Source organism: Dermacentor albipictus, chromosome 10 (assembly GCF_038994185.2).
Source record: "Dermacentor albipictus isolate Rhodes 1998 colony chromosome 10, USDA_Dalb.pri_finalv2, whole genome shotgun sequence".
NCBI lineage: Eukaryota > Metazoa > Arthropoda > Arachnida > Ixodida > Ixodidae > Dermacentor > Dermacentor albipictus.
Window position 1 is genome coordinate 59,799,416 of NC_091830.1, and position 16,088 is coordinate 59,815,503.

Consider the following 16,088-nt stretch of genomic DNA (forward strand, 5'->3'; position numbering starts at 1 on the left):
TTCACGGGTGAAGTAACAGAAAAAAAGAGAAAGAAACGCACTCATTTGCGAAATCACACATTGTAGATAAAGTTGAACATAAAGCTGCGAAAGGTTCGCGTTTTTAGTCTCTGACATCCCACACTAAAACCACAGCACCGTTAGCAAATGCCCAAAGCAGAAGTTTGATCACTTTAATTCCGTCGTATTGGAAAACGGAGTAGGCATAAATTTCAGTGCCACTTCTGGCGCTACTCTTTCTCCCGTTGGGAAAGTCGTGTACCTTACGGAACCATACAAGATCCAGAGACCATTGTGACTGGTGACAGACGTATATTGCAAGAGGCCTAGTAATGTTTATAGAATTAGGATTTGAGAACATCCTGCAAAAGGTTCCTTCCTAACAAAAGCTGCAATTGGCGAAGGCAGCACAGTTGCAATATTTTGTATATACGTACGTGCTGAAAGCAATTATTCTCTACTAAGTACGGTGGTTCTGCGACGTACCCTACTGCTCATGTGTCATACACAGTGTGCAAGAAACGAAAAATAAACCTAAAGATGTATACTCAGCCATAAATGCATATTATTACACTAAGGGTATTGAAAATCTGGGCTCAAGGTTGTATGGCTGAGAGCTCGATCATTTATAAATATCTAAAGGAACGAACCTTTCTCAAGGGTTTATTATATTTTAGACAGCAACATGCATGACGAGAACATAGATAATAACTCCGCATTCTCAGTTCAGTTGGTGATTGTATGCGTTGAAATTTACAATGTTCACCTGTACGACAGCCTAGATAAAATGTACTTAAGCATTCGGAGGGATTTAACAATAATTCCTACGTAAGCATTTCCCCAAAGCGTTCGCGTGATATTGTGAAAATGTTTTTCAGATATCCATTCATATGTTTCTTCCAAAACTGCATAATTTGCTCGTTTTATTCACGAACTTTACAAACGTAGCTAACAATTCGCATAATAGGGTATAAATAAGTATGCAGCTAATGCAGAAAATCTGTAAAAGAACTAATGCCTTACTTCCATTGGACCTTGGTGTCGGGCTTTCTGCAATTGTAGTGGTTTCATGAGGAGTGTTCTCATTGCTGGACCGGCTTGCAACTTCGATGGGAGCGATTCTCAAGTGATTATTGAGAATTCCTCGCTGAAATTTGTAATATACTAATGAATACAGTTTCCATAAGCTCAGCCACACATAAAAAAGACACAAACATCATGAAAATGTAATTGAAGTGGTGTATAGCAGTTATTTTTCTTGTCTCTCTATCGTACATGGAATCTAATATCAGTGCACATTAACTATTTATGCTATTGCCAACATACAATATACTATATTATATACCCGAGGTGTATTTGCCTCAGGGAATATTTCTTTTATGTCTCTGCAAGTGTAATTGATAAGGCTAAGAGAGACCCCCCCCCCCCACTGTCCCCCTTTTCGTTCATGTCAGTTTACGCACAGCTCTACACATTTAAGAGTACGGGAAAGGCAAAAGTGACGACTCAGGGTCGTACGTTCATCTCTCATCAGCTATCGGCGAATAATGGGCAATAAACGACCGCTGTGTTTGCAAATAGTTCTTTACACCAGTTTCTCCAAACCACTCCCTTGTTCACTAATCTGAACACGCACAATTTCAGTCTCTGGAGCAGAGATGGTTCAAGGCACCATTGATCGATAAGGAACACATGTTGCCTGTGTGCATTTATTTTTACTGTGCCAGTGTTTACTGTTAATTTCACAAGTAGTTCTTGTGTTGGCGTCTGTCAGGTGGGTGCATGCACTGAGGTTCCACATCTTAGAGGATTCAAGCTGTGGCAGATTGATTGCGGAATAACATGAACATTTGTTAACAGATGGACACCAGTAGCAGTGTTACTGGGAGCTGTGTCTGAAATTCTATTGAAAAAGTGAATTAGGCGTTGTTATTCAACAATGTGGGTCACTTTAGCGAGTGACGCGAAGTGTAGTAGTTGCCAGTCTGAAAGCTAGTGTCTACACTAAAAGGAAAACAATGCAGAAATTTAGGTGAATATTTACATAACACTTTAACCAATCTGAGTTTTTATTGTTTCTCATGATATTGTACAAGTTGAGATTGTACATTTAAAAAATAAGGTAAGTGCAGAACGTGCACGTCGGTAGGCCTCGGAATGGGTACGACGCGCGGGAGAACGTTAGGTCAGCGGGGAGAAATAAAGCCACGCCACAGGAATTTCGGCGCAGAGCGAAACTATTTGAAAATATAACATAACTGGTTCAGAACAGATTGCCGCGCACATGGCTTGTTGGATTGTCGGATGTACACAAGCTGTCGACCGTTGATTCTGGCACCAAGTAAACTGATGCGACGTAGTGGGCATATGGGGGCACACGGGAGAACCGAAAACACAAACAAGTTGTAAAGAATTTTCGCTAGAGTACGGTTTAATTTTGATAAGATAACTTGTATCGGGAGCAAACGGAAGGAAACTGTGGGCTCTTGATTTAGCCCAAGAACAATAACACTATACTGATGTCTTGATTCTGAACACATATATGCATGCCATGACCTTATTTCGTTCCAAAGATTTTACTTCGAGAACATTAGTGTTACATGAGAAAGAACAAGAAATCTCGGACTAGGCGCGAAAAATAAAAAGCCATATGCAAACACAAAGCGCATTTGTGTTTTCCTGCTTCTTTCTGTTTCTGTACCAGTTCTCGCTTCCTTGCTTTCTCGTCAATCGTCCCTCAAAAATGAAACGATATGTCTAATTCTACAATTACTTAAGAATAGAACGCAGCCGCTGTTTTCCGATGAAGTATCAACTGAGAATGACGTCCCAAAGAACATAAGGAAAGACGAGCTGATAAGTAATAACGATTAGAGGGGACACACGGCAATTATCTGACACACGCTTTCAGTGAACTACTCTTGAGAATTTACTGAATATAAGATCCGTAATCTGGTGGAAATGTATTAACGGCAAATTGTTACTCGGTATTGTGCAAAAATATACTCCTGAAGTTTTTAGAAGCAGTCGTAAAACTTGGTTTTACGAATCTTACCACTTGCACGCTGCCTTGTATCCGATCCACAATAAGAGATGACATATGCGTGGTATCGTGATACAAGTTTCTTTCCAGTTCTTTTCCATTTAGCTTATGGAAATCAATATAAAGAAGAAATATCATTTAGAATAAGTCATCCCTTTAATAATATGGACTCGTAGGTGAAAATGGCTGGTATTTGTTACAAATAAAATGAAACAAAGTAAGGTATTTGTGCATTGAAACACAAAAATTGTCATAAAGCATGCTGACAAGTAAATTAAACACATCACCAATTCAATGCTTCCATTGCTAGAACAACCTTGCATGTGCACCTTAAAGATTAGAAAACATGTCTTATAAGTGCAGATGATCTCAAGGCAGCGCAATATAGAATTGTTTGATCAGCGAGGAGACAGGTGGAAGGTGTGACGTACACTAGCACAGCCTCGTCGCCTGCACGTATTAGCTGTCTCTGTCTATATGAAAATACTTGTGGAGTAAATAACATCAATGAGATGTGTGTGCATAAAGAGATAAGACACATACCTAATGTATTTACTGTTTCATAACCCTTGAGTTACAGCAGCAAATAATTCTTGGGGATTGGCCAAGGATGAGCACATACACAGTCGGTCACGTAAATTCCCACTGGCACAAACCACGTGCCATTAGCTGTCCAATAAGCCAAGTGAAAGTCAACAGAATGTTGTCTCTTCAGGCAGATTTAGTGTGGCCCAAGATGCCTACGTTAATACCAGCAGCCAGTTCATACCCAGTAGCACGAATCATCAATGGGTAGTTTATGCGACGGTGACAAGGGCGCCAAAGTACAGCTACCAGCTAATGACCTTGGTTGATATTTGTATGCTGACTGACAAGCTGGCGCAAAAAGTGTATCTCTCTTGCGTGCAAAAAACAAGAAATAATTAACATTAATCCTGCACGTATATCGGCTCACAGGCATCACCAAAGCACGCTGACCTTACTTGAGAATAATGATTTATGATTGCTGTAATCCTTGATTGACCTTATTTTCTTTGATTAAGACCTTCGGTATGAGCCGCTGGGCGTGTTCGTGTTCTAGGTTAAAAATAGCTTGTTTATGTATCATCGTGACACATGAGCTGCAAAAGTGTAAAGTGTTGCTTGATACAGTTCGTACTTTTAGGGTATATCTTTGTCATCACCATTCTTCCCGCAACAAGCATTGACACCTTCGTCAACGGGACATCATCGCGCACGTGTCCAATTCTTTACATCTTCCTAATTTAGAGTTTCTATTTTGGTATAACTTGTAAGTGGCATAGTGTACAATCATGGAAATCACACGAAACTAAATCGGCGGGGTTTTGGGTGCACAAACATAAGCATTAAATAATATTCACACAACAGAGGATAAAAGCAAACAAATTTGTGTGGATTGTGGCCAGTTGAAAACATTTTATTAAACACTTAATCACGCTCTGCTTCACATAAACTCCAACATTAGCAAGGTTCTTATACAGAATTCCTGAAAAGAAATTTTCTGAAGAGGTACACAACTACGACAAAAATAATATGTTCTAGCAGGCTGTCAGGATATCTTTATTACTAATTAAAGCCGAAACAAATGAATATAGTTAGCTATTTCGGTTCTAATATACACAAGTTGAATGAGCAGTTGCACGAAAACGCAGCTCCTCAAGAACGTATTACATAAATTTCACTGTGTCAGTAAGCGGCACTTTCCATTACATCGATCACATGATGGTTTTCTTTAGACTGAAGGCAGCTAACCTTGTTTTAAAGGTTGGATATTTTTATTGTGTTTTTTAACCCCTTTCGTCCTCTCAGTACTTAAGGAGAAATTACAGCAGCATCTTGATGTGGGTGAGTTGGGGCTACATACTTGAAGAAATACAACGCTAAAGAGACGAGGACAAAAAAGGAACATGTACGACGGGCAGGTGCTAACCTTCCAAGTAAGTTTTGTTTGAAGAAAACAGGGTTTATAGACATGAAAAACGAATAGTGGCACGGTGACTTTAGGAACTCTCTAGTGCGTCAGAAATGCAATCTCTTTGTCGGCAAGTGCCCATGACGGGCAGCCAATGTACGCCCCCTCGGCCCAAGCAATGCAGTTTAGCGCCTATCCGCAGTTCATGTTCCTTTTTTTTTCCTGGTATTTTTAGCCATGTCTTTCTTCGAGAAATTACAGTTAGCAGACATGCCCCTAATAGTTCAAGCACTTTCAGCGCCGCCGAGTTATATACTACAATCCCAAATTTTCCCACCCCAGTGTACCAATCGTAAAACACGCAGGAATTATGGTACGCAAAAATATACGTTACCCTTTTCTGATAATCATAAGCAATCCTACTCTCAAAGGCAACTATGATTTTTGTGTGCGAGAATTTATAGAGGCTAATAAAAAGAACGATAGGCAGCGACTTACTACAGCCCTTATTGCACCTATATAGCAATCTACAAATAACAGAGTATATTATAGTGTTCGGTATTATAGTTCTGAAAGTAGCAAGGAAATTGTTTTCGTTGATTTGTGTGCCATCGAATTACTACTTCTATTTGCTGGTGCTGATTTACCACATTCACTATTATTCAGTCATTTTACTTGTGCTTATATGGTTCGCCTTTCTATGTTGCAAGTAACAAATAATATGTGCAATGTAATATTCAAATATACCTTGTGCAATAATGCACTGCTATGTTCTAAATTACGTTTTGTGAATCATTGTCCACTACAAGAGGAGCGGATGTCCGTCAGGCTCAACAACATTTTGCTATGATTCTCTTTCTCTTTAAAGAACAAAAAATATAAACTTCACACCGATAGAATTGAATTTAGCAAATCGAGGCAATGCTTCTCGCTAGTAATATTTTGTTCATTTATTAGGGTGCGATATTCATTGAGCATTTCTTTTGAAAATAAACTCTCGTATTTACGGAATGACAGCGTCGTAGTGTAGCGCGCACGAAGGCTTTGGTTTGCCACCAACTTAACATCGATAGGCGGACTATCGGTTCTACATTGCAACGAAGAGCAGCACCAACATGCTCATAGGCACATGCGTGCGCAGGCACGCTTGTGCCTGTGCACACGTGCACACATGTGTCACAGGCGTGTGCCACTGCAACATCCCCTGCTTAGTTGGAGCACCTAAACGTTCTGTCACTTACAGTGCTGATCTTTTCGATCACTCCGGCGCGGCATATCATCTCTCCCACGCTTGTCTATTTTCCTTAAAAGAGAATTACGGGCCGTAGCGATTGGAACGGCGGCGCTGTCGCAATGGGTACTGGCGACCTTGTTAGGGGGCCTGTTACCTACGGCGGCTAGCGCTTATACCAGTTTTGGCATTGTCTTCATTGTGAAATCCTTGCATCGCAATCACAGTGTCGCGAGAGTCCAGAGCATGCAGGATGTGGTTTCGGTTGCACACCCGTTCACATGCACCTCGAGGGGCCGCGATACTAACACGGTATGACACTGGACCTTTGCGGGAGAGAATGGTGGCTCTGAAGCGCCTTAAAGCTACGGGCGAAATTCTGCACTCTCCGGAGGCCTTCTTCACTGAACGCAGTCACTCGGCTCCTGTGGTGATTGGTTTACAGAACCGGCTTTTGTGCGATCCGCTTCTCCACAGGCAGTCTGATTAGGCCCAGCCTTGTCCTGAGGCGCCTGCCCAGCATCAAGACAGAGGATGCCTATGTAGTAATTGCTTTCAGAATATTGCGGTACGACAGGGGGAAGTGTACGAAGTCTGAAACAAACGTAGATATACTGGAGTTCCAAAGCACGGCCTTGAGGGTCTGGACAAACTCTTCTCCCCGACCATTGCTACTTGGATGGTGCTAAGCCATTCGCACGTGCCTCGTTGCAAGCGTCTACATGTGCTACTGGAAATATGAAGAGGTAAATTGAGTGCAGTTCTAAAACACTGATGTCTAAAGAGGATCGAATTTGCTTAACAGTTCCAGTTATTTTGCTGTTTGAGTCGTGCTTGTACACACTGTACAAAAGTTCAGGCCACTTTAAATCGACCACCACGAGGTCCATTACTTCGTTTATAGCACCAAAAAGATAAGCATGTAAATCGTTACAAAGAATGCAATGGCTTTTTAGGCGGCAAGTTGCGGCGAGACGAGCAAGTTGTGACAGATACAGTAAAGCGCTCAATATCGATCTCGATGGCAAGCCTCCACGTGTAGCTCATTAGTTCTTTTGTACGAACGACCCCAGGATGCCCATATTTCAATTTACCCTACATAAATGTGTGAAAAGTTTCCATAACCAGTACGCGCATGCCTCGTGTGATGCATCCTCGACGTAGTTACAGCAATAGCCTCCTGCGATAGAATGAGGTGTGACGCCATTTTGGACACTAACAAAATTAAATTATAGGGTTTTGCGGGCCAAAATAACGACTTGATTTTGAGGCACGATTTAGTGGGAGGTTCCGTAAATTTGGACCACTTTTGGTTACTTAACGTGCATCTAAATCTAAGTACCACGGGTGTTTTCGCATTTCACCCCCATCGAAATGTGGTCACCATGGCCGTGATTCGATCACGCGACCTCCAGAATAGCAGCCCAACACCATAGCTACTAAGCATGACGGGCATCACGGACATCATGTGGCCAGCTTGACAGAATGTACTGAGTCACTCTATGCAGAACTGCATCACAATCCGTCTCCCAAGCGTTGCAGTCTTGCGGGGACAATTGTCGTTATGACACTTATAGAAAAAATGTAGCCGAGAACGTGTGATCCGCGTGGCAAAACAAAATGTCTTCCGTGAACGTAGAACTAGCATTTTTTTCACTCCAAACAGGAGAACTTCCTTTTTCTAATCGACCATAGTCTTGCTCAGCATGACTGAATGTGGGGAGGCATAGGCTACTGACCTTACATGTCCGTCGGGAAGAACATGCTCCAAAACTACACTTATCAGGTAGGCAGACGCATCTCAACGAAGTTGCAGTGGGAAGCTTGGGTCGTAGAATGCCACAATGGTGGCTCACGAAAGCAGCTGCTCAATGTGCTGGAAGGCATTGTCGCAAGCTGGAGCCGAACCCATGCAACGTCTTTATGTCGGAGCATGTTCAACGGGGGAAGAACATTGCAAATGTTTGGAGCGAGCTTTTCGTGGTAGTTAATAAGAGGTAGTAGCGAATGAAGTGGGGGCTTATAGGCAGGTGCCGGTGCATTGGCTATCGCAGCCAGTTTTTGGTCCATTGGGGTGCCTCCGTGCCTGTCAATTAAATGGCCCGAACCGAAAATCGTGTCACAAACAATCCCATTTGGGCAGCTTCACGCGAATGCCACAATCCGGCACGCTTTTCTGAGCTATGCCAAGGGTCTGCAAACGCTTTTCCTTTCAGCGAGGGGTCAGTAATCAGGATGTCGTCAATGTAGCGAAACACGAAGTTGAGACCCTTCAAAATAAATGTCCGTTGTTGTTGGAAATATTATGGGCGCAGATTCAATACTGAAGGCTAGACGATTCACAGCATAGGGCCCCTGTTACGCTCCGTGCTGCTGCGCTCGTTTCATAAAAATTGGAGGACGCTTAAGCTTCACCTTCAAGAGTGGAACGCGATAGCGTTATCGCACCCCGTTCGCACCGCCTACTCAAACGCGCTACGCCAGCCAAACGTCGCGATCAGCACAGACAGGCGGGCCCCGAAGCGCCATGAAAGCGGAGGTGATCATGGGGCGAGTGGCACGCCACGCGTCGAGGCACCGCCGTACATTGCGAGGAGGAGGTCTTCTGTAATTGTCACAAGATGGCTCTGCGTGTGCGCAGAGCGCAGAAGAAATGTAGCGGAAACGTACTTCGCTACTCGTGAAACTGCGACTTCTGTAAGTTACATGGTCATAATTACCGATATGCACCGCAGTACAACTTTCTATGGCACATTTCTAAGGCAACACCGTATTCACTAAAGGCGATTTTGTGCCGTTTTGAAGGAACGAACTCGTGGCTGAGTGGTAGCGTCTCCATCTCACACTCCGGAGACCCTTTTTCGATTCCCACCAGCCCATCTTGCAAGGTGTTTTTCATTAGTGAAGTGCCTTCTGGGATTTATCGCTCATGGCCAACGCCGCTGACGCCGATGCCGACACCAATGCCGACGACACCAGCTTTTCTGCGATACGAGCTCCTTAACGCTGTCGCGTTAAAACTGCTTTCCGCAAGCGAGGGCCCCAAACAACTGATCAGCCTTGGGTAACGACCCGCCGCGGTCGCTTAATGGCTATGATAATTCACTGCTAAGCGCGAAGTGGCGTGATCAATTCACGACCGCGACGGCCCCATTTCGATGGGGGCGAAATGCAAAAGCGCCCGTGTCTTATGCATTGGGGTAAGTTAAAGATCCCCTGATGGTCGAAATGAATGTGGAGTCGCCCACTACGGCACGTCTTATAATCAAATCGTCGCTTTGGCCCGTAAGACACCAAAATTGAATTATTGTCAGCTTTGGGTAGCGGGTACTGTTCTGCGTCCAGTACTGAGCTCATCGTAAGCTTGTTATCGCGTCATATGGACCTGTATCGCTTCATAACTGGTGAGACCAGAACTGCGTTCTTTCTGCTAGTTACTGGTGTCTATATATACATCCATTTCTTCTTCAAAATTCGTCCTCAAGAGGTGCATTGAGAGTAAATAGAACGCTTTGAGAACCTTAGAGGCTTACCATTCTTAAAAACAATGGTTGATTCCTCACCTTAAATTGTGCCTACCCCATTTCCGAACAGGTCCTGCAACGGTACATAAATTTATCCAGCTCGGAAAGTCATTCAGTGTTCAGTGCTGGATCACGCTACAACTGCCGCAGACCGCGAACCTGCTTCCATTCGAGGCGTATTTACTGAAGCTAGCTGCGCCCGAGCAGCACCCAACCGAACATTCTCAGGAAGCACGCAACGCGGCAATTACTGGCTCTGATCGTGGTGCTCAAACATAACAAAGAAACACGACATGGTTCAACAGCTTGCTGTGTCCAAGTTGTGAGTCTCAACTTAGTTTTCCCCAGTGCTGCTGCCGAATGGAAGCAAGCGCAACTTGTTCGCCGGTATTACCGACACTGCTGTTCCAGTGTCAAGCTCCATCAGCAAAGACACACGCTCAAAACTCAAGCTGAGCATGATGGCGGTTATTTGTTTCTTTGCCAATAACGCTTTGTACGGGAAATTCTGGGGGTTTCAGCAACCGCACGTGCTGGTCTCTTAGTTTTCGCTCAGGCTGCAATTAACCTTGCCGTTTCAGACAGGCTTTCTCAATTTGGCCTGTCTTGTTGCGCAAGACACAGGTTGCATTGACATGCGGGCATTCGTTGGCGACATGACTTGAACCACACCGAAAGAATTTCACAGTTCTTCGGATACTGGACGACTGATGCACTCAGAACTCTCATGTAAACTTCGAATGAGTATCTATAGCTTTAGACAGCGCAGCTTGCAACACTTTAACGAGTTCAACGGTTGTTAAAACGCTCAGTACTTGTGTTTAAAAAAACCAGTTCTTTGAGCGTCCACCCTGTGCAAACCGCACACATGCCGTTTTCGAAGCGCCTTGTCTAGGAACGCACCAAACTCACACGTTTGCATCAGTGTCCGCAGCTGTGCCATGTACTGCAATATCGCTTCATGCTCATTTTGTACTCTACCACGAAGCTTCGCTTGCTCGCCTATGACATAGCGTTTTGAGGAAAAACGTTTGCGGAGCAACTAGCACAAGCTTTCAAGCGGTTCCGCGGACGGTACATGCGGAGTGGTAAGCGACTATTGCAGCGTGTAGGTTTGCGGTCCCAAAAGGCTGGAAAATTCGTCTACCATCTGACCCTCAGGAACATTGGTAGCTCGCATGTACGCCTAAATGCGCTCTTTATAAATAGTCGTGTCGCTCTTAGAACGTTCGCAACGTATTATCAGACCCAGCTGCCGGCGTGTGCTGCGTGTTGCCACGTTGTCTCAAGAGGTTGCTCATCGGCTGTCTCTGCGTAATCCGTGAGGAGGGGAATTTTTTTTTTTACCAAGTAAGGTCTTGATCCTTGCAGACAGCATCTCAGCCTCAATGCCAGTCTGTGTTGTGTTCGGCAGAAGGACAGCGTAGTGGTCGAGGGTTTATTTTGCCCTCGTAGTGGTCGAAGGTTTTATTTTGCCAACAACTTAGTCGTGATGTGTGAATTGTCCTGTATAACACGACCAGGAAGAAAAGCGGTGCCATTTTACACGCCGGTGCTTCTGAGCACAATGAAAGGGCGGTAAGACGTATGCGACTACAACGTCGCATGCCTAGCTGTAGCGGCATAGCCCATGGGAGCGTGATATCGTATCCTTTGTTTATTCTGGGATTTTACACGCTAAATAATGATCTGATTATGACGGACGCATTGTATCTTTCCAGTCGCTTGGCCTGGGCATATCATACATTTGTTCTATTGAATATGCTCCTATCATTACAGAAATATTGTAAAGACGCACTACCATATTGTTGAAGTGATATTTACACGCATACCTAATTATGTGTATGCGGTGAATGCATTTCAGTGGCGCACAAATTGTGAAGATTATCGCCAAGCGCAAAGCTCTCTTTTTTCATCGGTAGCTTCTGGAATGTTACCGATGGTTCCATCTATTCTCTATGTTGTCGCCGAGCCTATTGTAATCAAATGCTCCGCGCGACTGGAATACAGGTGTATATTCCAGAACTTACGCAAGCATCTGCGATGACGCTGGAGGGTAAATGAGCCATGTATGTAAAACCGACACCTCTGATCCTCAGATCGCATTTCGACGATCGTCAACCATGCTTCCTGTTATCGTTGTACTTCGACTGTCACTTGCAGCTATGGGCATCGGTTCGCCCAATGAAAAGTTAGCTTTGTAATTCACAGTTTCGGCTCTGTGCTTTTCACCGTTACTACAACGTGGCAATATAAGGGTACTTACAATAGATTTGTGAGTTTCTTCACTTGACAAAGTTACAAAATGCAGATCATTTGCTACGATAGAGCTTTTTTCAAGAGTGAGGGTGAGACCAGGATGAACTTGCAAGATGAGAGGACCATCCCCTGACCTGCTCTCCAGAAGCTTTGGGTACACAAAAAGGTCTGCAAAAACAAATGAACAGCGTTTTTAGGTGCCTCTCTTTCAATATATGTTAACTTCCCTCTTGTAAATTTTTGTTTTCTAGATTACTTTCTTTATAAATGCACTGTAAAGAATGGTGCAGTGCAAACGTTCTTAAGAAATGTTTCTACGAAAGATTGCAGGGAAGCTTTCTTACAGTATTGTAAAATTACATAATATCAATGCTTTATTTGGCGTATACTGTGAGGAATATCTTGAGGTAACCACGCGTTTAGTTTTTCAATGAAATACTTGAATTTAGAGTAAGGTTTCGCTATGTGTATAACAATAGCAAGGTTATTCAAATTGAGCAATTATTCAATCGTTTGGGGAAAACAGTACGAGATGTCAGTCTTCACGTCAGGTGTGATATAGAGTAAAAGGTAAACGTACCGATCCGCGCATTTCTTAATGATATTTCGTTTATAATACCAATTATAAATGTATAACATGGGACATATCTACTTAAGAAATGATGTGCATATGCGCGAGAGCTTGCATTAAAACATTTTAAAACATTAATCTTTTATGTTCTTAGAATGCGGATGACAAACGGTATTCAATTGCGAATCGAAGTCGTGTACAACATATTGGAGTAGATTGTACACTTACGTTACCATTTCACGAATAAACAACTACATGTCGAGAGCCTCGCTTTACACATTTGATTGACTGTGTCAAAATGTGCTACGTAAACGTCGTTATATGCTGTATGCCAGTCCTCAGCAGTAGAGATGACTTCCCATAAATGACAAAGGATTGCAGCCGGCGATGTAGGACCCTAGCTTTGAAGTTTCAGCACAAAAGAGTACTGTAATCTTCAGCAATTGAACAGGGCAACAAGATCTCTGTTATGGCGTTCAATTTATTCTAACCACGCAATAATAAATAGGTGTAGGCTAATTTGCCTAAGGTGACATGGACAATTACAAAAAAATAGCATACGTTAATAAAAAAATGGCCTAGGAAAATATAGCCGGTACTATGATGCCGAAAACGGAAGTTCACCAACGTACTTGAATTTAAAAGTACACACCTACTGTACTGTATACTGCTAGTGCCGAAACATGGATCCCCAACTCGTTGTATAAAAAAAGATTTTAGGATGCTAGAAAATGCCCTACGATCAAGGGAAGGAAATATGGCAATGGATTAGGGCACTGTGGATGGCAACAGGAAGATGGTAGCACGTAATCCACTTGAGACCGATATAGCTGCAGCTGGATGAATGAATGAATTTATCCTGTCGACAACAGAATGAAAGCAGACGCTAAATATTATGTGGTCTGACAAAGGCTTCTGCTACTACAGCACTTAGGCACGTAGGCCGTAGGCAGCACACAAATTTTACAGACATGCCGAAATGAACCGGAACGTCATGATACGACATATTATTTCGTAAAAAAAGAACATGTCTACAACAAATATAAAAATTGCAGAGAATACACTTATTATACAGATTGTTTCTAACTACCACTAAAACCTAAAACTTTAAGAAAAAAAAGAAACAAAACACTAAAGATTTATACTACGATTCTTACAAGACAAACTTATTATTGTTCGCAATGAGACAAGTTTTGCATGATTTATTAGAACCTTCCGGAAGTACATCATTAAAATTACGTAGGCCATATAAAAGTGCAGATACCTGGTAACTGACTAGTTCTTTTCCGTAATTGGCTCTTATTTTAGGTGTTCTAACAATATGTTGCCGGAAGCTGCAGTCCAGATTGCTTGGTACAATCAGATATACAGCGATTTGTTTTATTTGATGTAGTGCATCAACTGGCATGCAAAACGACATCATTTATTACAATGATGTCAATATTGTATTCTTGAACCTAATTTAGATACTGAAATACATATTAAAGAATAGCCAACGTGAATTTCTGAAGCATTCCTATGATAAACATGCCTACCCATGGACGAAAAATCATATATTAGACCTGATAAGGCTGAAGACTACTGGTAACATACGTGCACAGGCAACAAAAGCAATAGTTACTAAATTGAGTATAAAAAAACCCGCAATACAACCATATCGGTGCTGGGTATGCGAAAAAAGACTATTACGCAGGGCTGATTTAACGAGCTGCTGGTAATGCTAAGAGCATATGGTAGATTGTTAACGAAGTGATCTCCCAGTCTAGCAAGCAGAGCATTCTTCCTGATAATGTAACGGAACGTACTGTTGAGAAATTTAATGCGTATTTCCCAAACTTAAGCCACAGTCTAGCAAAAATGTTTGCTGATCATACCTTGCCCACTTACTCTATCACCCCTATAGTCATTTCTTTTGTTATGCACGACATCGATCTGGAGGAAATACTTAATACTGTAAACAATCTAAACACTGTGAAAGCAGGAAGACATGTTGGCATAACTGTAAGGTTAATCAAAGAAAAGATTGATATATTGGGTTCAATACCATTCCGCTTATTCAGTCACTCATTGCCCACGGGAATCTATCAGTCAACGTTAAAGACCGCTAAGGTCACCTCTATCTTCAAAGAGGGAGACAAATCTGACTCATCTTGCTTTCGCCCCATGCCTGTTCTAAGTGTTATCAATACCATCTTCGAAAAGCGTTTTTGCTATGCGTATTCACTCTTCTTTTTTTAAAGTATAACGTACTCAGTCCAGAACAGCATGGCTTTCGACCTAATCACTCTACGTCAAACGCAGTACTTTCATTACTACAGGCAATAAACAAGGATCTTCATACCAACTAGTGGCAGGTCTTTGATCACCCTTGAAAGCCTTTGACACCGCTGATCATAATGTCTTACTTAATAAGCTAAGCACTTATAGCTTTCGCAACAATGTGCTTGAATTGTTTCGTAGTTATTTTCCCAATCGAAACCAAATCATTGATATAAATAAGATAACTTCATCCCCTTAGTATCTGAGAACAGTAGTGCCACAGGGATCTGTGCTTGGTCCCCTGTTTTTTTACAATTTATATCAATGACTTGCCCCAGATTTCAACGTCTGCTAATAAAATAATGTATGCCGCTGACACTGTTTTGATACTCACATGTAATTGCAGCAAGGAAATAGACCAAAACGCATATAGAGCTTTGTATGATTTCTGAATGGTTTCTTGCAAATAAATTGAGAATAAATACCAAGAACACATAATATACCGCTTTTCATTCACGTTCCAAAACCGTCACTCTCATTGCCTATAAATCAATGTCCACTTGAACTCACCGATTCCCATACGGATCTCGCCGTTATTCTCGACAGAAAGCTAAACTGGCGATGTCACATAGAAACTCTTTGCTCCAAGCTAGCATCTGGCTGTTATGCTCTTCTCAGGACTCGGGAACATTTTCGAACAAACATTCTCCGTATTTCGCATTTTCCACTTATTCAATCTCCTTTAATGTACTGTATTGAGTCATCGGCATGGACTTTCACAGCGTACCTAAAACCTATTTGACGCCTTCAAGAACGAGGGGCTCGCACCCTTACTTTCAGCGAAATGAAACAAGTAAACTAACCTTTGTCAAATTACAAATACTGCCCTTCGATTCTTTGCGCGAAATATAAAGTCAAATGCGTTACTAGCATCATAACAGAGAATCATTCATTTCATGTATTATTATTACGTATGCCAGCTCGCCCACCACGATATAAAACTTTTTGCAACTTCACCATACTACCTACAAGAAATATATATGGCCAGAGATAAGTGGAACTTATTGCCATAAAAATATGAAATAACTTACCATTTGAGGCTAAACAAAACACAAATGTATCACAATGGTTAAAAAAATACTATCTTTAGCAAATGCCCACAGAACTTGTCTGATATGTTCATCCCATGCAAGCGACCAATAGTATGTACATGTTTACAAATATGCTTTCATGCTAAGTTCCAAACCAGATTTTTTCCCCATACTAAC

At 42.3% G+C, this 16,088-nt stretch overlaps 1 long non-coding RNA gene across 1 annotated transcript; it reads right to left on the reverse strand.

The window, feature by feature from the left end:
- Positions 1-1,039: 1,039 nt before the first annotated feature.
- LOC135912103 (uncharacterized) lies at positions 1,040-12,115 on the reverse strand. Its single transcript, XR_010567562.1, has 3 exons — positions 11,998-12,115; positions 3,056-3,148; positions 1,040-1,147 (listed from the first exon to the last, which is right to left on the reverse strand). It is a non-coding gene; the product is annotated as an uncharacterized lncRNA (long non-coding RNA).
- Positions 12,116-16,088: the final 3,973 nt, after the last annotated feature.